The sequence below is a fragment of the Perca fluviatilis genome, chromosome 16 (genome assembly GCF_010015445.1).
Source record: "Perca fluviatilis chromosome 16, GENO_Pfluv_1.0, whole genome shotgun sequence".
Classification (NCBI taxonomy): domain Eukaryota; kingdom Metazoa; phylum Chordata; class Actinopteri; order Perciformes; family Percidae; genus Perca; species Perca fluviatilis.
The window spans coordinates 10,462,745-10,489,399 of NC_053127.1; the positions used below are offsets into that span (position 1 = coordinate 10,462,745).

General features: G+C 39.4%; 1 long non-coding RNA gene across 2 annotated transcripts; it reads right to left on the reverse strand.

The window, feature by feature from the left end:
- Positions 1 to 466: 466 nt before the first annotated feature.
- LOC120543909 lies at positions 467 to 26,412 on the reverse strand. 2 transcript variants are annotated; one of them, XR_005636412.1, is made up of 3 exons: positions 26,198 to 26,412; positions 22,577 to 22,647; positions 467 to 677 (listed from the first exon to the last, which is right to left on the reverse strand). It is a non-coding gene; the product is annotated as an uncharacterized LOC120543909 (long non-coding RNA). The 2 variants fall into 2 exon arrangements; XR_005636411.1 differs by lacking the exon at positions 467 to 677 and adding an exon at positions 20,899 to 20,999.
- Between the last annotated feature and the right edge of the window lie 243 nt (positions 26,413 to 26,655).

Sequence of the window (26,655 nt, forward strand, 5' to 3'; positions counted from 1 at the left end):
TATCAGCCCCAGCTGTACATTGTGCCAATTAGCAAATGCTACCATAGCATATAGACATGTTACATGACAAATTATATCCTGACCAGTAGATGCAGTAAAAAAGTAAAACACAGAAAGACTTCTGGAGATATTTTTGAAACCAATCTGAAAATTCTTCAATCGACAGAACCTTGTTTTTTGTTAGTAATACTTATATTAGCAGTGACATGAACTCAGCTCCAATCTTAGTTCGCAGCCTTTGCAAAATTGATTAAATATCAAAAGTGTATTATGAATTACATTATTTAAAAAATGAGTACAAAATCTATATTTTTGAAATGTTAAAATGTGACAAAAGAAAATACAAATGATTCAGCTTTTTCTCCTTTGCTTTATTAAACTCAAACATAACCCATTTCATTTTTCCCATAACTTTTTTATACCCAATCTATCTTTACAGCCAACACGCATCAGCAAAAACCTTACACTTAACTTTATCTTTACAACTGAATCAAAGCCAACCACAGTGATTTAAAACCTTGCAGAGATATATTACTACACAAGACAAGGCTCCACTCTTCTTCCTCTCCCTGTTCTGTCTCTGTGTGAGAGAGCGCCAGGGAGCCCGAGAGGTCGACCTGCATCCATCAGTATTTTCCACCGGGTGGGAATGATTGCCGCCAATTGTGCCAAAATCACTATATAAGCAGGAGGAGAAGGATGGGAGGATGGTTAGGGAGGTGAAGAGGAGAGACATGACTCCCCCTGTGTTGGTTCATCCACTGAGACAATGCTGAGACAAATCCTCACATATCTCCAGGTGCTGTATGTGCGTGTGTGTCTGGACTGCCATTCATTGCAGTGGTTCCCATCTTAATACACGTGCACATTCACACTGCCGTCCACAGAAGCAGGAACACTCATAACAGCCTTATTTCGGAATACACACTTCCCCTGTGACGCTTTTCTTTTCAGCTGACAGAACAAATGCCTGCGCTCTTGTGATTAAAGCTGCTGTCGGGTTTTCATCAGAGGCCTCCCCCCCGTGCTCTTTCTGCCGTGCATGGTTCTCTCTCTGCTCTTTTTACTAATTTCTCTCTTCTCTATCAAGCAGCTACATCACAGGGTGCTCCAGGAGAACATAGAGGGCCTGAAGAGGACAGAAACTTGTGACAAAAAAATGGATTGCGGCCACTATTAGCATCTATGGATTGTACATCACCTGCAACGTCTCGACAAGGTCCGACTACAGTGTTGCACTAATGATATTACAGTGCAAACCAGCTCATTAAATTTTGCAGCCAAGTGCAATGTGCCCTTTTGTTGCATCTGAATGCAATTATCCATGTGGCAATGTATAAATGTTGCCTTTGCACCGAGAACAATCGGCAGAACGATGACAGAGAGAAGAAGAAAAATGACATTTTCAGATGGTGACCTACAGGTCCTGATGATGAGGTGCAGAGGCATTCCTCAAAATTTCAGGCAAGGAATTTAAACGTGACAGAGAGATTTAATATACCAGTCTGTCAGTGCTGTTGCTGTTTTTTTAAACGCACACCTTCAGACTGTAAAAGAAGTGTGAATTGAAGTGGAGGACACCCTTTGAGAATGCGCTTCACCAACTCTCGGAAGACGCTAATCATTTCTGATTATTTCATATTGCAATAAGGCTCATTGGCAAAGAAAGAGGCCAATTTTGCACCAATGTACTCATTTAAATATGTGCAAATAGCACAGGAGCACCGATATGCTATTTACTGATGTGGGTTGACACCATACATTGCTTAAACAGATTGTTCAGTGAGCTTACTCTCCACTATAGTACATCCCTGAATACATCTATTTCACAGCAAAATAATATGAAGCATATATGCCAGTTCTGCATAAACAGAGAAGCAGGTATCATTATTCTTACAAGGAAAGCAATATATTTCCAAAAAAAACGAGATACAACATTGCTGTGGTCATTAGATTACATTGTATGACAGGCTGGCTTTATCGCATTATGAATAGTTTCTCATTACATTTCCAGTTTAGGTTTATCGAGGTTGTTAGTCCCATTACACAGAGCTGAGCCGCACACTGCTGAGCTCCAAACAACAGCAGACAGGCACCGGAAAAAGAATAACATTGCTTTATTTAATTATTCAAATGCAGTTTTAACTATACGTGTTTGCCTATCTGACTAATATTGACTAATGGCCCTTTTCAGAGAACAATTGGAAACAAATGTGCTGTTAGACTGCAGCTTAAATGTCCATGGTTGTGGTTTGTGTTCCCAGGGGTCCTTCTAGTAGAGTGGGGGTAGGGTCGACGGTTATTATGGTGGTCCCCAAGGGGTGTAATGGATGTCCAGGCCATTTGACACCCATAAAGTAAACATTTTAAATGTATTATTTAAGTTACTTTCTGCAGCAGTGTCTACTGATACCAGTAACTGACAGTAAATAAACTAAGACCCAGGCTATTTTCGAGCAATGTAATTCTAATTAAAGGTCTATGAAAAAAAGAGCTTTTCTAATCACAGGTCTCACGTTTAGCACCACCATCTCCCCGTCTACAGTTAAAACAGCTTTGTAATTAAACCGTAAACAACCATGGTCACAAACAATAGCAGTAAATGTTGTATTGGCTAAGCTAATAATGGGGTACTACGTGCTTCGACACCCATCTTTGTGTATCTGCACAGTGAAAATTTGTACTACATGCAAGACACCATTAATGCTACGTTTCACCTGCTACAGTAAATTTTCACTCACAATGAATGCATTCAAAGTGAATAATGCCATAAAAAAATTGCAAAAACGTTCCTCCCGAACAAACAACGTCAGTCTAACAGCAAAAGTACTGGAGATACATTTTAATGCCAGGTGTGAATTGACGTACTTAGAGCAATCCACTTGTAATCACATCACTCAGGACAGATTTTAAAACCAGGTGAAAACTGTCTTTGTGGCACAAGACTACTACATCTACAGTATAATCTGCCCCTCCCCGACTATCCTTCTTGCTCTGTGATGGGGGAGCAATGCTGACACATGCAGATCAGCGTTAACGCTCTCACACAAGGAGTCAGGGAGAGTCCTAATCACAGACAGTCAGGAAGAGTCTACCACTTAACAGCAACACTACACAGTTCATTATGATTCAACTCAGACATAGTTTTAGTCACCTATCAGAGTCACTTCCTTTTGTGTGTTGTCAATGTTTAAACTCAGCTTTTACAAGCTTCTTAAGACTGTAGCATAATCAGGTAAGATACAAGACTCCACTAACTTCTGACAAAACAGACTGATCTCATGAAGTGGCGTATGTATGACACACCAATTCGTATGCCATTATTGGCGTGTTATGAAGACGCACACTTGGTTTTTAACGTGTTTATCAACGCCGTTTGTCCTCCATTGACTTACATTACCTTGCGATGCGTATAAGAGGGCGAAAATCCGCGTAGGGAGGTTGGTCAGGGTGGAGGATGGGTAAAACACAGGACTTTCAGGAGAGCAGGGATTGTGTCCTGCATGTAACATTTCCTTTGTGTCCTGCGTGTGGTGTTTCCTTTTTACGTTTGTGTTCTTTTCCTAAACCCAACCAGGTTCTTCTTTTCCTAATCCCAACCTGTTTTTCTTTTCCTAAAGCCAACCCGCGTTTCACTTATCCTTAACCCAACCGTAGCGGCGTGTGTGTTTATGCGAAGTCATGATGTCATGTTGGAGAAAAGACCTAAATACATCAAGAGCAGTCCAAACATCTGTTGCTTATCCGTTTTTCTTTCTGGTCTCATTTTCAAATCATTATGTATATACTTGCCCACCATCACACTAGTGTTAGTTTCGTCAGACGAGGCAAGACTAAATATGTTCGTCAACGACCTCTTTTTTTCCATGACTAAGACGAGCCGATGACGAGACTGCGCCAATGTCCAAAAACGCTGACTAAGACTAAATTAACATGCATTATTGTTGACGAAAAAGACAAGACTAAAATGTTTTGCATAAAATTAAAACTAAGATAAAATCTCTCTTCATTTTCGTCTACAATCGCCTCTACTTTTTCATCATGAGATAAAATATTCAGGGTTACTAGGGTTGGGTACCGAGACCTGGTGCCTTGACAACCGTTATCTACCGGACCGAATAGCAACGCGGATTTTGGTGCCACTTAATGCCTGTGCTTCTCTCTGATGCTCATTAACGGACGTTAGAGGCAACCGAAACATCGCTGCACGGGACACTAGTTAATACTACACTTGGCAGCAGGTAACGTTACCCTACCATTAGCTAGCAGCTGGACTATACACGGTTAAAATGCTGATAGTTAAACGGTGTAAAAGTTTGTCTGTATTTCACTGTAGAGGATTCCAACACCGAGACGTACGACATTCTATAGCTGCCGTTGTCTGAAAAACAACACATATGTTGCGTTCACTTGAAATACACCTCGCCAGCTTCGTGCTGCATTCTAAGTTATTGTAAAATATCCTTTTCCCATGCAGTGGTTGTTTTTGTCGTTTAACAGGAATTTACTTGTGAAATAAGGAAGGCTCGATATTTATATAACATTATATAATTTATTTTTATATAACTATTTGACTGAAATGGTTATCAGAAATAATCTCAGAAATAATTTATTTAAAAAAAGACTAAAATGTTTTCACTAAAACTTGAGAAAGATATACTGAGTTCTCTTTTGACTAAAACTAGACTAAAATGACGAGACTTTTAGTCTACTAAAACTTAACTAACAAAAAAAGATATGTGAATGACTAAATATGACTAAAACTAACAAGGACATTTGGCACAAGACTAAGACTAAATTAAAAATAGGTGACAAAATTAACACTACATCACACAGGCTTATGATCAACCACTGCAGGAGTAGGTGAAAAGTCTCTCTCTTTCAGGTTTGTGGGAGTAAAGGTGCTTTCAGACGGTGAGCAGTTGTCGCTGATTCAATGTTCTGTACAGTATTATGAATTGGCGGCAGCAGGGCCCAACTCTGCGAACGCAGCTAAATAGAGCAGGTTGTGGCTTAAAGTAGACGAAATGGTAAGCAATATGACACGATATTAAAGTGAGGTTTGCTAACTAGTGTCATTCATGTTGTTTATTGTCTCAGACCAGATATTCAGACTTGTCCATGGCCACACGGCAAGCTGCTGCAGCAAGTACAAAAAGTTGAGCCATCAAAGTGGTAATTGCCCTCCCCCTCCTTGCCTCTGCTGCTGCTGACTGCAACATCATTTTGGAAAGTTTTAACCTGTTTGTACCTGTCTAAACATTGTCTTTAGATATGGCGGGAGGACTTCCAGTTCCTGTTCTCTGGCTCAGGGGCAAACTGAAAAACTTGACTGTTATTTTCTAACTTATTACATTGCCAGTGAAGGGTAAGCACTCGTCTTACTGCCGGTAGCAGCAGCAGCATAGAGCAGAAGCCAGCAGGCAAGTGTTATTTAAATAAACTTCTGGTGTACTTACAAACTTTCCAATCCATCGTTTTATGAGTACATAACCTATTTGTACTACTGTAGAAGTTTGGTATCATTTTGGGCATCATTAGGGGGGTAACTTACGAAATACACAGTTGGATCCATTAGCGCCTGCACTAAGCTATTCAGCTGATAACGCTAACTCTCCCAATGTTCGATCCAGCTGAAAGCTTCTGGGGGGTTGTTTGGCTCGAGGTCATGGTGCAAAGGACCCCAGGGTGGAATTACTCCGAACCATCACTTTAAGTTACCCGCTAACTCTAGCTAGCTTGGTTAAATTTTTCAAAACAAATCTAGTTGTATTCTTGCAATTGGTGACCCTGCATGAGCCTTTAATGTAAGATGTGAGATGGTTGTCTTTAGATGTGAGATGGTGTCAGACTTTAGTCTTTTCAAAGTCTGTTCAAAGTCTTCGGTATTACAAGTAGCAAAATACTTTGACCTATAAAAACTATTGACTTTTGTAAATAGGTTAACCTATTTGTATTCTACCACCTTCCCCCATATCCCCGACTCACATCTGACGATGCAACACAACTGCCCTCCTGCGAGTAGTGAGAGCTATCCAAACAGTTTGTTTTTGGCCAGAAAACCAAAATAATGGGCTAAAAGATGCTAAACCATTGAGGGGAATTGCAGAGTTGCAGATATTATCTGTGGGCTTGTCAATACAAACAACACCTTTCACATTACATGTCGCGCACTTCATTACTTACACTAGGTATTTTGAGTACATATTGCATTCACACTGTTGAAGTGTGGCCAAATGCAGTGCACCACGAGTACCCGGATGGTGCACTCGACCAGACTCTAATCACAAATCAAAAGTCGCCTAAATGCTCTGAATAAACTTTAACATGGTAAACACCTTGATTAAGGACACATTAAAGCTACATTTTGTAAGAATTACTCCCATCTAGCATTGAGACCATATATCGCAATCAACTCGCTCTTGCCACGCAGTATTGCAGCTACGGTAGCCTTCACACTTCAAAAAGCGAAGGTGTACAAAAGGCCGTCTATCAGCCGTCATTGTTGGAGTTCATACGTTCTCTTAATACATCCATGAGTTCATGTCGGAGAGTAGCGCGGACACCACCAGCGGGCACGCATGCCACTCGACAGAAAGGAGCGAGAAAGAAAAGGAGACTGCAGCGGTCCAAAGGATAATTAACTAGTTGGGATTTGGGGTGTGCCTGCAAAGCAGCTCCAATGTTCACTCTTTTTCCAGTCTCTTGCTCTTTTCAATATCCGTTTTCTTTTTCTGGGCGAAGAAGAAAAAAATTTGGATTCTGAATACGTGTGGTCCTCCATGTTTCGTTCTTCAAACTTGCCGGGGCCGGGAAGCGACGATACCCATTAGCAGCAGCTGTGAGTCGAAAACGTGAAAGGCGGAGCAGTATAGCCTGTATGTCCCTTACCAGCTAACGTATTTCAAGATGGCGCATCATTATGGAGCGTCTACCCCAGTTCATGCAAGCACAAATGTAAAATTCCAAGCTAATAGGAATACTTGAAATTGATGGTGGTGGTCAATATTCATGAAAAAGGACAAGTTTGTGAAGGGCAATACAGATTTTGATAATGAACAACTACAAACGTTACACACTGGGGCTTTAAAAAGGAAATTGTTTTATATAACTATTCAATCTCCCTACTAAAGGTATGACACACTGTTGTTGATGTTGAGTTGGAGCAATACAGCAGGGAGACTTCCTGCTGAGGACGAACAGATACTGATGCAGTGCTGAAAAGAGGGTAATATGTCTACTTTTCATCTGTAGATCTGTGTGGGCTGTCTTGTTTATGCCAGCTGATTAACCCTTACACTTTCAGTTGGATTTGAAATCAAGGGGGGATAAGTATGAGTTTAAAGATGAAAAGATTAAAACTGGCATGGAATGAATTGGACAATAATCAATGCCTTTTAAAATCACACTGAATGACTGCACCACTGTACTGGAGCTGTTTTTGTATGTTTCGCTCTTGTCTTTTTTTTTATCTGGTCCAGGCTGTTCTTATTCACGATTCATACTTATACCAAAAAAAAGTAATGCATTATTATTCCACGTATAGGGAGGAGGTTGGGGTGGATGGATGGTTAAAACCGACACGACTTTCACACAGGAGAACGCTATTTGTTCCATGTGTACAAAAGCAAGTCAATGTTGACATCTCAAACAGCGATCCTTTCCTAAACCTAGCCACGTATTTTTGTTGCATAAACAGGTTCTGCACTGCAGAAATGCACTGAAAATGTGTCCATAACTTTTGAGTGATATCATAAGATATCACTCGAACCATTGTCTGAGGATACGTTGATTGTTCACGTGCTTGTTGCTAAATGTGCTGCTGCTCTCTGAGCCCCATCCCAGCTTGGTTAAGTTGCATTAAGTTGACAAATAAATGCATATCTTAATTTAACACGGTTAATCAGCAAAAAAAATCAACGAGAAATGCTTAACTGGCTCATTATGTTTTTAAAATGCACAATGAGACAATTAAATATTAATAAGCATTTATTAAGTGCTTATTTATTGAGTGGAGGTGAGGCAACTGCATGAATATTTAAATAGGACTTAGAGGAAATGCTACAGGAATGCAAAAATGGAAGAATTGTTTTTTTACAGGAGTATTTCTATTCATTATAAGCAGCATTTTTTCCATGCTGATAATGGCTGCTTTAACACACACTCCCTTTGAAGCATGTACAACAATGTCTATGCAGGAGCAAAGACAAATGTGTTTGATTTTCTTTCAGCTGCTATCTGTATGACAATCAGGCAGGGCTTGTGTGTGTTTCAGAGGTAATTGCATTCTCTACTAGAGGTACAGTTACACGTATAAATGGCACAACTGAGCAGTTCCTCTCAATTCTATGATTATCAGTGTAGACTTTAGAGTCATTATCCCCTGTTGTGATATAAAGTGTTCATTTAATAACAATGGGCCTCATTCACCAATATCTTCCTAAGTTTTCTCTTAAATATGTTCTTAAGAAGGTTCCTAAGAAAAGTCTACGCCGGATTCATGACGTGTTCTTAAACAGCAGAATTGTTCGCATCTGTGTTCTTAGGATTGATGAATCCCCATTGACATATATATTAATGGACCAATAGACCCCGTTGCTCTGGACGGAGACCAGTAAAGGCTATTAGAAGCACTTTTCCGGTGATCTCTTCCTTAACTGCGCAGCCTCCAACTGACAGAGACAACGTAAATGTGACGTGAGCAACGTGTCTGAAAGTTGTAAGTCTTCTTGTAGCTGTGCCAAGAGAAATCTCAATCATTTCCAATCTTACAGAGACGGAGAGTGTAGGTATATGTAAGGAGATAACATAAGCACAGGCTAATTATTGCTAACTAACATGCTAGTTAACATTCGTAATTAAACCTAAACAGCTAATGTAAGTCGAAACTGCCTGCGAGCTTCTCCTGTACTATACGGTAATTCCTCTACTGTGCGACAGTAAGTCACTTGGTTATGACACAATCGTTAGCCTATTTTTATAAAAGCGTCTGCTACGGAGCCATAACGTGAGGTACAAGGTAATGGAGCCTTTTATACATTGTCGTGTTTCTTTAGAATTAAAAGATGGACAAATAGAGTCTTTAAACGCTTCAGATGTAAAGTTATTCGCAGTCAAGTGACGTAAAAAAAAAATGGCGGTCAGTGGAATGCTAACAAGAGGTGATACCTTTGTAGCAACAAAATGGCGCCATCGGAGGTTCGCGTTCAGAAGCGAAGCTTACCCCCTTGTGAATCCCACGTCTTCGTAACTGAAAGCGCGTGCCAGTTGTTCCTAATTAGCATAAGAAAACGCCCCGCAAATTCCCATATAAGGACATGACACTTCCTGTGCACCTCCTGGGAGACGCAGTGGAGGAAGTACTGAATCTCAGTACTTAAATAAAAGTACAAATAACCAGAGACATATTTACTTTAGTAAAAGTAGAAGGTGTCCACTACCACAAACAAGGCCTGGCTTTAAAAAAAAAGTTCCTATCCTAACCAGCATAAAACGGAAATGTGTTAGAATCGGAATGCGGTTGGTTTTATTCATGGATGTATTTTATTTTCTTTAACCATGCAAGTAAGCAAATAAAGTGTCTGAAGCAGCGCAAATGGGGAGATGTGAAGAGGTCCAGCCAAATAAATAAGATATGAACGCGTCTTACGCAGCCTGGCAGAGGAGTAAACGACGCTGTGGAGAGAAATAGATAGCAACTTTGATTTAAAAACGGGAATAATAAAAACAAACAGAGCACCGGAGCCGGCTTGGATCAGCGGTGCCCCATATATACAGTATCTACGGCAACCAAACTTCACTGGTGAGACAAACGTGTGACGGTCAGGAAGACGTTTTGGCAGGGGGGAAACTGATCAGAAAATGTAACGGAACATTGAAGAAATGTAGTGGAGTAGAAAAGTATAGATAATTGCTGCAAAATGTAACAAAGTAAAAGTCAAAAGTAGGCTATGCACTATTGAGTCTACTTAAGTAAAGTACAGATACGTGAAAAATTTACTTAAGTACAGTTAGGACGAATTTGTACTTTGTTACATTCTACCACTGCATTTTGGCCCTATAAATAGCAATCAATCACCAAATAACGCAAGATTTAATCAGTTTAATTGCTGATGTAAATTACAGTGTTAGTGTTTTTTTTGCATACTATGATATTTTTTTCAACAAATGATCAGAAATACATTACAGTACAATACTATCACTGTAAACGACTGTAGAATTAAATAAAATGCAGTAAGCAATCATTTGGAGCAAATTGTCATCACTCAAATGTGCGTAAGAGTGCTTTTCAGTGTTCATAGATTTTGTTCTTAGCTAAGAACAAATCCAAGTTAAGCAAACATTAGTGAATGCCAGAATCTTCGTAAAAAGTTCGTAAGAAGGGTTTAAGAACACATTTCTTCGTAAGAACGGTAGGTGAATGAGGCCCATTGGCGTCTTATAAACTGGGATCACTAGGAATACATTCACAGTCTGTAATCATAAGCAACTGGGACATACTGAAGGAGAAATAGCTTCTGCTAAAGAAAACTCACTTTGAGAGAACAGAACAAAATTAACTAAAATCTGCAATATACTGAACAAATTTTTTTGTAAGTATACAAGCTCTGTATAAGTTGCATAAACATTGGAAGCAACGTGCTGTTTAGCAGATATAATGTTTACAATGTTCGTGTTAGCATGCTAACATTTGCTAAGTAGAACTAAGCACAAAGCACGTTTGGGTGATGGGAGTGTCATTAGTTCTGCAGGTACCAAAGTATTGATCATAGATAGATAGATAGATAGATAGATAGATAGATAGATAGATAGATAGATAGATAGATAGATAGATAGATAGATAGATAGATAGATAGATAGATATGACATCCACGCACACATACATACTACAAAAATACAAAGGAAGACATCAATAGTGTGCCCTTACAGTAAAGTTAGATTGTAGCATGTTTAAAGGAGCAGTGTGGAAAAAATGCAGAAAGGTGCAGTGGTATCATAGTGCAAGAGAATGGCCCAATCCCAAAGTCCGGACTCACAGACTCACGGACTTTGGTGCGCGTTCTCGCAAAATTCGTAAGGGCTTAGGGTTGTCCCAATGTGGAATTTCAAAGGGCGTGAGGGTTTGAGTACACACTTACCGAGCCCTTTCCGTGAGTCTGCATCGATGCAGACTTCACCAAAGGGAATTACCCACAGTTCAAAGCGTTGTGACGTTTACCGCAGAGACGATAGGGAAATCCGGAAATTACAAAGGTAAACAACAGCATGACACACGACCACGGAACGGACCAACCTGTTGTCCAGCTTGTAAAACAAGAGTTTGGAATCAGGTCGCCGTCTCCTGTGCCTTGGCCGTGTGGAAAGCAACAAACTTAAAATGAAAATTCCCAAACCGGCAAGTGTCAGCAACATCTTTGTTATTAAACGTCGCCAAGGTAACATGTGATCTCATGAAGTGCTGTCCCGATCCCATTTCTACCTATCTGAGCCCATGTGGCCTCACACACTCACTTAGTACCTGAGATCAATTAAGTCTGTGAGTCCTTATTCCTTAGTCCTCAGGGCTCACTTTGGGATTGGGCCAGTGTCAGTGCAAGTACATTGCCAGTGCAAATTCTATATCTATTCAAGTACAACAGGCTACACAATATATCAAAAATAGAATAATCATTACTTAACTATACAAAGACTCTAGTAAAAGACTTGAAGAAAAGTTTAAGTTAAAGTTGAAAACTGTCCATACAGATGAAAAGTTAGGAGACGACCAAAGTGAAAACCAAAATTAATCTTGAGGGGAACATGAATGTCTACACCAAATGTTATGGCAACGCATCCGATAGTTGTCAAGACACTAACTAAGTCTAGAGATGTTCCGATACCGATACCAGTATCGGTATCGGCTCCGATACTGCCTAAAATGCTGGTATCGGTATCGGGAAGTACTGGAGTTTATGCACCGATCCGATACCACGTAATGAAGCCCTAAAGAAAATCTACGTTAAAGTAGTTTATTTATGTTCTTTTTCATTATAACTATAAAAGAAAGTTCTGGGGCATTCCTTGTTTGCGTTTGTTCATGTTTCACAAAGAGTTTAACCTGAGCCAGACCGACAACAAAGAAAGAAATCATATCACATCCATACAGAGATAGTAGTATACAGATGTTAAAACATAATGAAATATATGACTCACTGGTATCGGATCGGTACTCGGTATCGGCCGATACGCAAGTTCAGGTATCGGAATCGGTATCGGGAAGCAAAAAAGTGGTATCGGACCATCTCTAACTAAGTCACTATAATACTGTAACAAAAAAGTGAACCTGAGGGTGGTGAAAGAGGAAAGATAATTTGATCCCCAAAATCACTAAGAATCATCCTCTGGCCACCATGAATCTGTACAAAATGCCATGACGATCCATCAATAGCTTAGTTGAAATATTTTCAGTCTAGACCAAAGTGGTCGACCAACAGACCGACATTGTCATCCCTGGAGCCACGGCGCTAGCGCGGCTAAAAATACACCTTCCAAAGCTCATTAATTAACATACTGCATCTCATTTATTAAACCTGCACTCAAGCAGAAACATAAAGACAAACTATTTGTAGTTTTACAGGGAGGTACTCTATGCAGGCTTTTTCCTGCATATAGGAATTTTTGGCGACCCCCCCAAAAGACCAGCACCAAAATGATAAGAATTGAGAATAAAAATAGCGATTCAAATCCTCTCTAAAGAGCAATTTACCAAACAACTGTTAAACAAGCAAAACATAAACTTGAATATGAACGCTAATCTCAGTTTTATCTACAGAGTCAGGCTGTACCAGACTCTCCCGGTGATTAATTAAATATTAATATTTTTTTTAACCAGTTTTGTTAATTGGGGTTTTATTTATTCAAGCATGACACATATTTTTGTTTATCAAATTGTCAGAAATAACAGGTAAATAGATTTCTGTCAAATTAGGTAACACAGACTCATTGCCTTTACTGTACGCGGACATGCTTAATGCCATGGGTATAGTTGCCCTCCCCCCAAGGGCACATTCTGAGCCAGGAAAAACCCTGCTATGTGCTGTAACTATTGGCTATCAAGAGTGATAAATTGATGAAATATGTAAATAAATCATGTTTCAAAGAACTTCTTCCTATTGAGTATGATATGGTCAGTTATTTTAAAATGGATGCATGAATTAAGATCACACTTAAGTGACTGATCAGAGCAGCACACGCAGCTGCTTCCAGGCTTGGTTCCTGTGCTGTACATGACTCTCGGTTAACGTTTACAGAAGGTAAACCCTAAGATGTGGGTCTGACAAAGAAATTGATACAAAAAGTAATATTTTGTTATTTCAACATAAAAAATTAAGATGTGGAGGTCATTGGGCTCCAGGCCAGCAGCCTTATATGATGTAGATAATATAGCAGTCCTACACTGATTGCCTATGGGAATCTCCTCACCTGAATGGACTTAAAAAAAAAAAAAGACATTTATTCTGATCACGTTTCATACACTACATGAATATTATTATTAGTGGTCATGGGATATCTTAAAGGTCTGTTTCAGTAGAGAATAGCTTCAGTGGCTCTTTGGCATGAATAAAGTTTTTAATCGCAGTGTTGAAGGTAGTACAGTGGAAACCAGCGACCAGTTGGAACCAAGTGAAAAGGAGATTATTCATTCAACTACAAATATTCGACTATTAATAGAAAAAGGACAACATGCCATTCCTGTCAAAAATGCTCTGTTCAGATTTTCTTCTCTCTATGTCATCTGCATCCCTTTTTACTGCACCCTCCCCCTACCATCCCCTCCCCTTGTACGCACAGCTGGTGTGTAATTGCTGGTGTGTAATCTTAGCTCTGGTATGATTGGTGTGACACCAGGCCTCGGCCCCCGATGATCTCAGTGACACCTGCGTTTTACACAAGACGACAGTCAAAGACACAAAAACAGCATGGTTCCCATAAATTATAAAGGTTTAGGCTTGGACACGTATGGGGAGGAAAACTCACTATCTGTGCATCCCAGATACCTAAAAATAGTTTGGAGAATCTGACAAGAAGTAAAATGCTTAGTATGTAAAGGTCACACCAGTATTCTTGAAAACAAAATCATTTTCTTTCTTCATAATGCTGAATAAATGAAACAAACACATGCTGGGGATATAAAATACCTGCATGTGGCTCATTTAGTGCCAATGCATAATTATACTGCAATATTTCTCTCAAAACAGGGCCAAGACTCCAATGAATGCCTGGAAGACACCAAGCTTGAGTTTATGCAGCTCATGCCATAAATAGAAACATGCCACCCCCTGTAGGCTAAAATTCACCCCCACCCCTTTAAATTCAAGGCTGGCCTAATCCCTCAGCTGAGCTGAGAGTTGCACAGCACTGAAATGTTACTGGAAGGGAGTGCTATGGCGAATGCTTTGATCCTCTACGACAACATACTAAACGGAGCCTATGAAGTGATGCATACGGCCCGGGATTTCTGCTTTATAACCACTAGGTCGACCTGGCTAAATTTATTGCACTCGTCTCCGTAAAGCTGTGTCTAAACTGCTTGAGCTTCTGGGTGTCCTCCAATGTACCACCTCATAGCCATTTGACTTTGTGCGTACTGTGAAAGGAGAGATAATGTGCATTAGCCCGTGTGTATGTACACACAATTAGATCCACTATTTAACAGCAGAAAGACAGGCAGAGCTGCAGTTAATCGACCTTCTTCACACAGATTGCATATTTGATTTGCAACAGTATAAAGAAGTGAACAATGTCACAATCAATCACGTTTTGGACAAATAATTTCAACATATGCCAGATTATCTTGCATTATCAATGCTGACTAATGAGCAGTTTTAGACCTTCTCATGTACAAAGCTTGAAGTAGTATACAGCATTTAGGAATCACAACATTAAGGAACACAAATATGAAAACAACCATGTACAATTCATGTAAATGCAGGTGCAAATGTTAGAATGCACTGATATCTGTCACAGATGTTGAAACGGTTTAGTCAGATTTAAAACCATCTTTAGAGCTTCTTGGATGCATTTACACTTTTTTAAATATCCAATAGCTATTCAATCCACTCAAGATGCACAGGGAGACTATTGGATCTTGTTTCCTGTGTGTATGTTTAGTCTGTCCTCCTTTCAGGTCTTAGTGGTAGAAAGGAGGTTGTGTGCTACCTGGAAGTTGCTAAAAAATCTTCCAGTATCCATATTCTTCATACAGGTTTGCACTCTATTGTCATTCTGTTTCTCTGTATTGTAGTATTACTATACTACAAGAAGCTGCCTAATAATTATGCACACCTTGATATAAGGTGTTGATGTCCTTAAGCCACACCCTCCCTCATTACACAAAAACACATCACCTGAAATGCTTAACTCCAATAAGCATTCAAGTTTATATAGCTTGAAGTTGGAAAAAATGCATAAAAATTATGATATGGGCCAAATACTCATTTGCCTAATAATTCTGCACACAGTGTAGTGATGTCATCGGTGTTATATCACCTACAGATTTATAACAGAAAACCTACATTAAAAACTGTGTGTGTGTGGATTGTGACATACCTGGGTATTTACCAGGCATGGAGGCTCCAACAATAATGGTTGCATTATGGGAAATGTAGGATCCAGTGTTTTTGGAACTTGACCCACACTATGGTGCTAATTATTTACCTCATGTGAGTCATGTTCTAAATTGCTGGGGTACAACTTTAATGAGCTGCTTGTCCACAAGTTGTGATGTACTGTGTTGTGACAGACTGGCTTCATATAATCATGTGAAATGCACTAATAATAAAATGTGGCCAAAGTTGGCCTTCAAAATTTAGGAGGTGTTTGGAGCAGGTACCTGAAGTTTTATAGTCATTGACTATGACTGACACACTGGGCAGTGCAAATGTTAAAGTAGTGTTTTTTTTCAACCTTTTATGTCAGCAGACGCTTTAGAAGCAAAAAAATCAATTCATGACCCCATCACGCTTGAATGCAACTGTGTGAACGACAAATAAAAGCTTGTGACAACTGCATAAAACTGCCAGTTTCTAGACACAAAAGACAGAAACCTCTTCCACTATAACAATAGAGGACTCGGTAGCAAGATGCTATCTCCGATATAACTTGTTTACTTAATCAGCATCACCTGTGTTTTTTACTTCCCTGTCAAATTTGTATCGGGTAGCCTATATATTCTTTCCATGCTTTTCCCTCTGGCCATATGTGGCTTAACCCTCCAGTTTGAGAACCGCTATGTTAAAAGGATAATTTTTTTTTTTAAATCATTAAATTCAACCTCAATACACCAGCACTTGTGGTTATGAAATTACCAAAACTCTATTGGTTTGTGTATATGTGCCTAAATATAGAAAAATTAGATCACAAAAAGGAAAATGGGGGACTGCTAACATCAGTAAAGAGGACTAAAATGTATGTAGTTCCAGCCTTTTGATGATATGAAATGAGTTTGAACTTGTTTTTTTTCAATATAATTGTCCAATTTCTAAACATGAAATCCTCACACTGAATAATGATACTGTATATTAAATCAAATATGGCTAGGGCTGGGTTAAGTTAAAAAATCTTTGATACTGGTACCAATACGGTTCCTGAATGATACTTTTTTTCGATACCAATTTTATAAAATCCATTTTAACAAAAAGAAAATACAACATTAAACATTGCGCCACAAATATTTTTATTTATTTTTTAACTCGGTAGAAGAGTGCTGCATGCTTATTGGCTCACTGACGCTGATGAGATTTACTTCTTAGGTATTTTGGTCGTTGCCTAAAAAGTATTGAATTCGGTACCCAGCCCTAAATATGGCTGCTGTATAAACAAGGACAATTGACAAAAATATGTTTCATAGAGTAGCAGAGAGTAGTAGTTTCCATAAATACAGCCTTCAGTTAACAGATTGCTGGCTCTACTGTCATTCATACATTCATACATACAGTATATACAAGTACTCCAATTCTACAATAACTAAAACTGGCCACTAATGCAAAGATGCTGCACAGGCTTCAGCATGAATTTCTCATTTCTGTACTGTCACACACACCACATGAACACTTCATCTCATCCAGACAGACTTTCCAGTCATCTCCACACCCACCCCCAAACCAATCTGAAGGGAAGGGAAGCAGAGCAACAGAAACGGAGGCTCGAGGTGTCAAGTGGTCCTCTGCTCCTTACCCAGCCAAACGTCCTCTGCTTCACAGAGCAGCTCCACTGAATCCGCATAGCTCACTCGCCGCGTGTTTGCTCATATATATTACAGTTTCTGTTCACAGATCGCTAGGCTGTGTTATATATTAAATATTAAGCATTTAGCTACCGGGCAAGATATGTTCTAACTTTGCAGAAATACTGTGATCCTTCAAAATTCATTTGAATCAAAATGCACTCAGGTTAACGATACACACCGCAGCAAACATGGTTATCATGTTGAATGCATTAGCAGGCAGATTGATAGATATTGTGGGCAGAACATCTGACTGGTCTAATCTTATGTTGTATTGTGTTCTGGCAATCTCTGTATCCAACAGCACATAGAAGACGGAACATTATCACCCATCAGCTCTATTTATGAAGATCATCTGGCCTCTTGGCAAAAGCTTCTCAGATATTTTCGCCTCAGTGAAAGGAAGTCAAGCCAAGATCAGACCGACATAAAATGTTGATTAATTTGGGATGATTCATTCTGGCACTCTACTGTTCAGAAACATTACACTGATTATTTTGACAGGGGCATTAAAGATCCATTTTGAATCCTTAAAAAGGCCATAAGTGCTGCACAGCATGTTGGCTCTAATGACACTGGAGAGGATGACGCTTTAAAAAGATATGACACAAGGAGAGGATGGATCAGATGTTTCACTTGCTTGGTGAGTGGTGTAATAATTCCTTTTTATGGTCATCTTTGCATTTAACATCGAAAAACTGTTACTAGCTGTTTAAGTGACCACACGGTTTTTAAATTATGAGCCTCTTCAAAAACAGTTGAGAAGTCAATGTATTGTTAGTGCACTTTCAACAATCTGCATACATATTTTTTCATTGAAAGTGAAATAAAGCAGTTTTTAAATTACACACCTGTGGACAAAAGCAATGTGTAAAACTCCAGAACTCAAACATTTTACATATGATAAACATGAACCAACAGTGTGTCGACACAGCCTGCATAGCAAAAGCAGCAGCAGCTTCAGTCTTCCATCAGGATGTGTTGAGGCACCGTATTGAGTGTAGGTCACTAGCATTTAGTCAGCACTCTAGATTTGTGCATTAAAGGTCCCATGGCATGAAAATTTCACTTTTAGGTTTTTTTAACATTAATATGCGTCCCCCCCCCAGCCTGCCTATGGTCCCCCAGTGGCTAGAAATGGTGATAGGTGTAAACCGAGCCCTGGGTATCCTGCTCTGCCTTTGAGAAAATGAAAGCTCAGATGGGCCGATCTGGAATCTTCTCCTTATGAGGTCATAAGGAGCAAGGTTACCTCCCCTTTCTCTGCTTTGCCTGCCCAGAGAATTTGGCCCACCCATGAGAGAGAGACATCATGGCTTTCAAATGAGCAAAGTGGCAGTTGGTCAAGGCCACACCCCCACCCTCCACCTTGCCCCCCCCTCTCTCCTCCTCAATAGCTACAGACACAGAAATGTCACATCCTAAGGAAAGCTCATTGTGGGACTGGCTATAGTGGCTGTAATGCTGCACCAAGGCTGAATTTCAGGAAAGAGACTTCAGATACAGTATTAGGGGACCACTAAGGTCTATATAAAAGAGACTTCAGATACAGTATTAGGGGACCACTAAGGTCTATATAAAAGAGACTTCAGATACAGTATTAGGGGACCACTAAGGTCTATATAAAAGAGACTTCAGATACAGTATTAGGGGACCACTAAGGTCTATATAAAAGAGACTTCAGATACAGTATTAGGGGACCACTAAGGCCTATATAAAAGAGACTTCAGATACAGTATTAGGGGACCACTAAGGTCTATATAAAAGCATCCAAAGAGCACCATGTCATGGGACCTTTAAATAATAGAAAATTGACTAGCTATGACACCTACATTTTCCTCTGAGGATTTATCTTATATTTTATAATGTTATGGCAATCCATCCAATAGTTGTCCAAATATTTTACTAAAATCTTGCTTGTAAGGTAATCACCAAAGTCAGTAGGATTCGTCCTCTGGAAACAATTAATGTCTTTACAAAATTGCATGGCAATGTATTTGTTGTGTGTATCTGTTCTACTCTGAACAAAGCCTCTCTCATCCATTTTAATGGGTATCATAAATTGTTAGACTGTTTTCTTTTCTGAAGATTTATCTGCGCGAACCTACCTTGAACCAATCCACCTTTCCTATGGTGGCTCTTTCTTATCTATCTACTCTCATGTCATCGAAGTGAACAGAGGATTGTTAGAAAATGTATATATCCTTGTGTGTGTCAAACCTTTGGAACATTGTGAACTGATCCCTGCTTTGTGACGCTTTGTTCTCCGAGATCTCGTAACTGCTTTCCGAATCAACTCACGGAAGTCAAGCCAGTAGATGATTGGACACAAACCAATCGTGATTGGATGGTTTCATAACAGTATTTAGTAGTTCCTGATATATTTTTGTCTGGACCAAAGCAGTGGACTGACCGACTGACATTGCCATGCCTCAAGCCATGCTGCTAGCAAAGTCATCAAGCTTTTTGGTGGGTATTCATTTACATAATTCTGTTCAGAATGCCCTCTGACACAAAATCAAAATGTATGTAAAAACTCCAGTAAAACCACATGCCAAGGGTGGTTATTCTGAGACGTACTTCCTGAAAGGAAGCCAAGAGAAGAGGTCTGGTTCTTAAAACGGCAGCGCATTTACAGACATACTCCACCCGTGTGCGAGAGGTGGCTCAATCATGTTGAGTGAATATATTTTTTAACAAGATATCATGACCTAAAATTGATCCAGTCAAACTTTCTGGTTTCACTGGTGCTGCTTTTCAGTGCAGGGCAGTGTTCTTTGCCTTTTCCTTTATGACCATGAGCATGTGGCGTGACAGCAGTTGAAGCCTCAATTACATGAGCAAGATGAGAGATGGAGTCAGACTCATCCATCACAGCAGAGAGGCGAGGCAGTCTGAATTGGCAGCTTTCTCCTCCGGTGCTCTGAAGACTCAGGAGCCTTGTTTGAAACTACGATGCAAGGCCTGCCTTGCTGCCAACGTTTCAATGACACCCAGATCTGTTACATGCATCTGTTACGTAGAGGTCTTTTGTTTTTACTTTACTGTTGACTCACAAACCAGGATATCAAGAAACCTTGTCGCATCTTTTTATTAAGCTAATTATGTGATGTTAGTTCTCCCATCAACATCTATGTTATCCAACTTCAAGGAGGAAAGCATGAACACCGTTTTTTAACCTTTGACCAGTTATGTTAAGTAATACTGATAAGTTCAGTTAAAGCTGCATCAATGAATTTTTGGCCATTTGGGACATCGCCAGACCAAATCGCAAATGCAAATTAGTCTGGAACTTCTAATTTTATTTCTGATTTCCAAGAGACGTCATCAATGGGTTGTCAACATATGAGGGTAGCGCTAAGCGACCACCTGGTGTATATGGCCAATGACAGCACAGTAGTAACAGCCAATCACAGTACTTTTTTTTTCGGGGCTTGCGCAAAGTCGGTGACGGAAAGAAAGTTAAAATGTCAACTGACTACAGGGTGCAAGAGATGAGGTGATGTATTAAACTTTTGCCAGGATAATACATAAATATATTAAAAATATACCATCCAGTTCATTCAATACTGACATGATCAACAGAAAGCTCATCAGCTGCAGCCATCTTGGTATTTTTTTATTTTTTTAAATGCCTCAACAGCACTCCTCTTTATGGTCTTCGTCTTAATAGGTCTTCAGCCCATATTAGATAAGCGGTTATGATTTGCCCGTCCCATCTCAGGCTGCTGGAAATCTGTCCAAAGCAGATGGAGGCGGATGAGGAACATCTTCCAGAGCAAATAAAAAATGAGCTCACAGATTTGTCTGGTTTCGAGGCATCAGAAAAAAAAGGTGACAGGCACAAAGCACTACATTAATTGCCTTGTGAAGTCATTATAGCTAACAGGTTAGCCTACTCACACATCCAGCAGACACGGAGCAACATCATTATCCCAAGTCCCTGCATGAGTTTGCTCATTCGCAAACAGGAGTGTACCAGACCATGGAGGCCATTGGTCCATCGGCTCGCAGGTGATTGGTTCCTTTCAGATGACAGCCCACCATATAAAAAAGGAGAACATCTTCCATCTCCTTTCATTACGAACTAGTCCCACAACTGTGGCTGTATGTGTTCTTTGCCATATAACGTGTTTTTTTGATTTTGTTATTTAAGTTATATTTTTTAGCCTCATGTTTAGTTTGTTATGTTGGACTCTACCCAACCTAAAACTAAAACTAGCTTGATGGTTTATTTACAATGTGATAAGAAAAATGACATCAGCCAGCCATTATTTTCAGTAATGGGTCTCTGTGGCTGCTTGGGACTTTAATGTTGAATGTAGATTTTGTTATTTATAATAGTATGTATGATACAGTTTAAAAGGTTGGTAAACAGGGATTAATCCTCACACAGTCATAGATTCCTGAAGTTAAGGACTTTTCAAAACACATTATTAAGTGAGAAAAACACTTTGAACAAAACCTTCAGAATTACTACTATACTATAATATTACTATAGCGCCATTAAAAAGTCTAATTTCTCTATCAGCATATGGAATTAACAATAATTCTTTAATTGGTTGGTTTTCAATGTCATTGCTCCAGATGCAAAATAGAGCTTGGACTTACGGCTTATGGGTTTCTTAAAGACCAGAGTGAGTTTAATATTAATGTCTTCTAGGATGTACATCTAACAGTTTTTATTTTAGGATCTGAGCTTGAATGTCCTGTTCGTCTTCCGGTCATAAAATGTCTTCAGCCAATATCGATGATCAGATTCTTCCTGAGATGTTTCTCTGCAGAATTCCCCCCAAAAAACTATTAAAGCCTTAATTGAAGAAAGACTGTTTAAAAATCATCTATGTGCTTTTGGTGGAACTGAAAGATAAACCTGTGCGATTCATGTGAATTTCCCACAAAACAAGGCTCAGAGATGGTGAGATAACACCAGTGACTGTGTAGTGAGCAGAGGGACAGACATCGATGCGATACTCCAAAACTGTGCTGCTGATTATGTAGCACTAAGGGCAGAGAAACCACTTAAACTGAATGTCATCAGTCATCAGACACCTGACAACAAGCCACACTGGATGGCTGTGTACAATGAATGCAGGAACAAAACAACATGGTTAGATCCAGCCCCATTTGTGACCTCAGCACTCCAGACATCACTACTTGATTCTGTCACATAGTGTTCCCGGCACAAACCTTAGATACATCTAAAAGGAGTTTGTATCTCTGAACGATTGTGGTCCATCAGATGTCTAGTGTCTTCCCAGAGAGATAAAAGGTTTGCCCGGTGGAAAACCAAGCTTTAAATTCAATACTTACTACATACTGCGCCAGCCACAGTCTACTTAGTTTCCTTAAAGTACATTTCAGTAAAGAAGTAGCAGAGCAGTCTGTAGAAAGAAAAAAAAAAAAGGATTTAAATATCAGTTTAGCAACGGACAAATATTTTCATCATTCCAGGCAGAAAGGAGACATCTGTGAGGTACCAGCTTTAAAAACACAACCCGCTATGTGATGGATAATGGATGAATAAGGTATGCGTAAGGAATGCCACACGACTGAATCCCGGAGTGATGAATAGAGTGCTGAGGCTAGGTCAGAGCTGGCCTTAATGACTCAAAAAGGCCCTTTAATTAGACTAAATACTTCATCTTTATTGAAAAGATAGATAGATAGATAGATAGATAGATAGATAGATAGATAGATAGATAGATAGATAGATAGATAGATAGATAGATAGATAGATAGATAGATAGATAGATAGATATACACATACAGTACAGGCCAAAAGTTTGGACACACCTTCTCATTCAATGTGTTTCCTTTTTATTTTCATGACTATTTACATTGTAGATTCTCACTGAAGGGATCAAAACTATGAATGAACATATATGGAATTATGTACTTAACAAAAAAGTGTGAAATAACTGAAAACATGTCTTATATTTTAGATTCTTCAAAGTAGCCACCCTTTGCTTTTTTATTAATAAAGGGATAAAATTCCACTAATTAACCCTGACAAAGCACACCTGTGAAGTGAAAACCATTTCAGGTGACTACCTCATGAAGCTCATTGAGAGAACACCAAGGGTTTGCATTTTATCAAATTATATCATCAGTATGATGATGATGATGATGAGATAGAGATAGAGATAGAGATATATATATATATATACACACACACACACATATACATACACATATATATATATATATATATATATGCTTTTTATTTTCAGTTAAAGCATCATTTCTGGAGTATGAGGATTTCAACTACGCACCAAAGTAATTACTGACTTTTACTGAATTATGGTCAAAACTACAAAAGTCAGACCAAAGTTGTGATAAACCAGAAGTTTCCTTTTATCAATTATGACAGAATGTTTGACACAATTTAGTCATTTTGGTTATTTGCATCGTAAATGTCATAAAATAGTTGATACAAAAGGCACAAACTATCTCAGAACTGACACATTTTGGTCAAAATGACCAAAATGTTGCTCATCACTGCGAGTGCTGCAAAAGTCAGAGTGCTCCTATATGTGTGTATCAGGATAATGGAGAAAGAAAGGACTCCAACGCAGCATATGGCTTTGTTTAGAAAGTGCATTTTTTTGTTTAAAATGGCCAGACGGAGATATGCAACCCTGAAAACAAAGCCAAGTCCTCCGAGGCAAACCCAACAGGAAAAATGGGTCAGCACAAATACAAGTACAATGTTAAGGAAAGTGGTATGTACGATTCATAATAACTGATGTATTCCTTCTCTAAAAGCTTGATTTTTTTTCCCCTATGGAACTTGTTTTCCATTCCTAAACATCTTTCCAGCTCCATCATTAGTTCCTTCATTTTAAAATTCCAGCCTCATTTTCCATCTACGATGGAAAAAATCTTCATGTGAAATCATCGTATCTGTGGCAGTAATTGCCCTGGCAGCAAACAGATGTGCTTTAAAGTGCTAATGCAGAAAAGGAGAGGCCTGAGATGGTACATGAGGGACGTGAGCTGGAGTCAGATAACAAGGTGCAAAGTCAGTTAAAAGTCAATCAGTGTTGTATAGGGAAACTTTGACAACTTCAAATGAGTGCAGGAAAGGCTCATTTCGCTGTTTTGTGGTGTGAGGAGAAGCTTTTCCGGGTAATAATGTGTTGACTCTGCGGCTGATCTGAAGTCAGGTCCAGTTCACTTTAAAAGGAGAGCAAAAAAAAAGAAGAAGAAGAGGAACACTTTGGCATCCTCTGAAGGCATGTGAAATAATGCACCTTTTGGTCAAAGCGCCCAACCTTTCCAAGGTACCCTGGAGAGTCGGCCTTTTGAAGCTTTTATATCACTTCCACTATCGAAAAATGCCATCCCATCTGCCATCCATCATCTCATCCAGTCATGGGCTAAACCCCAAGCTGGGTTATTTATAGACCATCCAACTTAAGCGCTGCATGTGTCCAAAGCTGTATTGATTCCCTAGCCATTAGAAACAAGCTCCTGCATTAATGATGCGCCAGTGAAAAAAGGTCTGTTAGTGTCTAACCATGCATTTCTATTTGAGTGTGTTAGGGTAATTTCATACAATGTAAATAAGCGCACAACATATTGACATCCAAACAATCTGTATTTTCCTCGCCAAGGTGTGTGGTACGCTCATTTTTGCCTCGATGCCAACTTCCCATACTGAAATCTTCAGTATCACATTCTCTGTAGTGGCTTCCACCAACAACTGCAAGGTAATCAAGGTTGGTGGCAGGGGAAAACCATGTGGCTAAAAGATGCAGGTGGACAACAAAGAAACAAATTGACAAATGGATCAACTCACACGTACTGTGGTTAACGCTGATCTAGGCAGGACTTTAACTGAACACCTCAACAGCCTGAACCACAAAGCAGAGCTGCGGCAGTGAAGCGAGTTCCATATGCTCCAACTGAGACTCTCTAAATTTGTGTCTGCCTGAATTGAAGTATGCTATCGATATAGGCACTGACGCGAAACCTTCACACAGAGAATGAAAAATCAAAATACTGAAAGGACCATACATCAACTTGTCTTTGTTTACGGGGTGAGTGAGCACTCTAGTTCATTCATTTTCCTTTTTTTGGTCAGGTAAAAGTCTTGTTGAGATCAAAATATTTTTTCAAGAGAGACCTAGCCAGGACAAACAACCATAAACAGACTGAAACAGCTATCACACACTCCAACAAAAAGTATAATCAAATGTTCAGTTAATATGTAATAAAGAGTATAGACAAAGTCCAGTTAAGATGCATAAACAGGTGTAGTTTCCACCACTATCTAAAGCAAAGTAAGCAGCTGTCTACTGCTAAGTAAGCTAAAAACTAAGCTTAAGTCACATATATTTTTCGTCTTTCGACCTTCTGGCATCTTCAGACCATCTACATCAGATTTTTTTATTGATCCATAAATGTTTATCTGGGTATAATTTTGCTGTCACACACTGCAGACTCAGATCGCCCCACCCTTGTATGCCCCTGTTTGAAAAAAGGGATGCTGCAGTGGTAGATTAAATGTGATAAAGTGCCCTCTACGGTTTCAGTGGAGAAAATGTGATTAAGTGCCAATCACATCTTTCCTATTTTAATAAATTATCTTTATGGTTTAAGTATTTTTTTTAAAGGCTAATAGTCCCTTTAAGGGACTTTTCTATCAGATTCAGGGCTTCACCCCGAAGTTGTGCAAGAGTTGTATTTATGGTTAAGTAAATTATACTGCTTTTTGTCGAAAAGATGTTTAAGAAGAAGTGTAATGTGATCAGTGTGGCCTCCATCAGCAGCTCCTGACAGGTTAAAACTCCTAACAAATTCATTTCTTACACCCACACAAAATACGCCACAGCAACCTGCAGGCACAAAACACACATGGCTAACTGCAGCCAAATACCAGCACATTACACACAACAGCATGTTATAATAACGAACCATCAGCCTTACCTGTCAGTCCAGATATGAAGCTTTGCTTTTTGTGCACTGTTGTTAAAAGTTTAAACAGAGTAGCATGGAGATGAGTGTGAAGGCCAAAACATATCTCTGGCTCTCTTAAGACTTTAGAAAAAGAGGAAGCCATTTCCCCTCCAAAACAAGGAGGAAAACCTAAACTTCTGCTTAGCTTCTTCTTCTTCTTCATGGAGTTTTACAGCAGACTAGGTGTGTTTAGCACATTGCTGCCTCACTCTGGATGGAATGGTCAGTACTTCATAGCCTGCACCTAAACGCCTACATCCTTAAAAGAGAGAGAGAGAGAGAGAGAGAGAGAGAGAGAGGTGTGTGTGTGTGTGTGTGTGTGTGTGTGTGTGTGTGTGTGTGTGTGTGTGTGTGTGTGTGTGTGTGTGTGTGTGTGTGTGTGTGTGTGTGTATAGGCCTGTAGTATGAAGAAAGTCAGTGACATTTCT